This window comes from Hordeum vulgare, chromosome 6H, assembly GCF_904849725.1.
Source record: "Hordeum vulgare subsp. vulgare chromosome 6H, MorexV3_pseudomolecules_assembly, whole genome shotgun sequence".
Classification (NCBI taxonomy): Eukaryota; Viridiplantae; Streptophyta; class Magnoliopsida; order Poales; family Poaceae; genus Hordeum; species Hordeum vulgare.
Genome location: NC_058523.1, coordinates 42123796 through 42125918, shown reverse-complemented (window position 1 = coordinate 42125918; position 2123 = coordinate 42123796). Strand labels below are relative to the sequence as shown.

General features: G+C 49.3%; 1 long non-coding RNA gene across 1 annotated transcript; it reads left to right on the top strand.

Annotated features, from left to right (window-relative positions):
* The first annotated feature begins 329 nt into the window (after positions 1-329).
* Positions 330-968, top strand: LOC123403980. Its single transcript, XR_006611607.1, has 2 exons — positions 330-735; positions 813-968. It is a non-coding gene; the product is annotated as an uncharacterized LOC123403980 (long non-coding RNA).
* Positions 969-2123: the final 1155 nt, after the last annotated feature.

The window sequence follows — 2123 nt, the reverse complement described above, 5'->3', positions numbered from 1 at the left end:
GGTCGGATGGGGGCGGTCGCGAGAGTGCAGAGCGAGCGCAGAGAGTGCACATCCAGCACAGGAGAGAGCAGGAGAGAGCGCAGAAGAAAGAAGGAGCGAGCGCGGGAGAGTCGCGCGCGCGGGAGCCGACGCAGCAAATAATGGGCGCGGGATTGCGTTTCGGCCAGCGCGCTCAATTGGAAATGGCGCGCGCCCCGTTTTTACGCGTCCGCTGGAGCTGCCGCCGCGTCACGCGCGCGCTAAATACTATCTTTTTTACGGCGCGGCGCTTGTATAGCGCGGCTGTTAGAGATGCTCTTAGTGTGTGTTTAGTTGAGGTCATGGGATGGAATGGAACGGGTCCGTCCCTCGCTCTTGTCTCCCTCCCGATGCTGCCTCGCAAATCTTCTCCCTCATAGTAGTTGCTCTTCCCCTCTCGTCTCACCCATGGCCGGTGATTCTCCTCTCACGTCTCTCACTCTGCGCGGATTTAGGGCTGTCAACCCTCTCATCCCCGTTGCCCTCATCCCTGCCGGCAGTGGCGGCGCTGCACCACAGATCTGGCCAAGGAAGACAAGCGGCGGGTGCGTCAGAGCGGCGGCACGCCGGAGCAACAAGCGTGTCTGAGGATTTGCATCACCCTCATCTCTACGTGCCTAATCACCGTTTCCTACAGCATGTGCGTCGGATCTTGCTTGCTGGAAGCGACCTGGCTAGATGCTGTGGAGGGCGGCAGCAACCTTGCTTGCTTCAGATGTATGTGATTCATCCAATGAGATATCTTGATTTCCTCTTTGAACTGATGATCTTATTGTTAGATGTTCATGGATCAGGTGAGAGGGATCGTGACGCTCTTATGCGGCTCTGCGCAAGAATGGTTAGAAGAGGCAGCTCTGAATTTAGTGCTTAGAGTCAGTATGTTCTTGCGCAGGTGGGATTGTAGTATATTTATCATAATAAGCAGTGTGTGTTTCTTCTTCAAATCACTATTTCATTCCATCTCGCTAAATACAATTGAAATGCCATATAATTTGGTATTGAACATATAAAGCTATAATATCACCATTCCATTCCATCTCACTAACCAAACAACGAAATGTCGCCATTCCATTCCACATATCTCCCTTAACCAAAATCAAGAACGGAACCGACCCATTCCGGTGGAATGGAACCATAACATTACATTCCACTATATTCCCCAACCAAACACATCCTTATAGAACTTGACAAGGACCTGACCGAAGGAGCCCATCGAGAGCAGTTGATGGCTTTGTCACAGCGGGCCACGTTATGTCAAGTGAATTCTATCAGACACTCGACAAATATTTATCATTTTATTTTCAACTACAGAAAGTGTTTGTCAAGTTTCATGCGCATGTACTCATCAAACACTTATTCAAGGAGTCATCAGCGTGCACCACATGGCAACCTTTGTCGAGTGTGCCTTGGATGAACTTGGCCGTAATGAATTGAAACAGGAAAAAAACACATGAGAGATCGTGTCACGAAGATATCATAGAACATGAAGAAGGTGACTATATAGTGAACTGAAGTGGGAGTAGAAACAAACTGACTCAGAATATGGACAACATAGGAGATAGATGGACAAGTGACGGCAAGATAGACATATTTTCATTCATTTTCAATGGAAAAGCGTTATGCCCAGTTAAAAAATATATGCCTTGAAGTATACTGTAGTCTTCAGACGATTCCATTTTGACTATGTCGTGGGCGAGGACATGCATGACCCATTTTTTAGGTGTCGGTGAGTCCTCGGACAGGCCCATCAATGGTGAGCCAATGTGGTGCGCACCCCCTAATCCAGTACACCGTCATCCAGGGTGGCCGATGCCGGCTAACGAGGAGGAACCAACATGGGGAGCCACCGCCACATGCGTATAGAGGAAGGACACGTGACAAGGGTATCTAGGATCGCGTCTGGGAGGCTGATAGCCATGCCATGTTGGAACCGAGGATCGATGAACAATCACAAAAAACATGAGAAGGTGAATTTTACCGGGCCACGAACACCCGGCAATGGAAGCCCCCCAGCGACGAACGTCAGAGCCTTTTTATGTCTCTGTATTCATTGGGCTCGACTGAAAACGTACATGAGTATATGTGCTTAAGTAGCACACAACCAC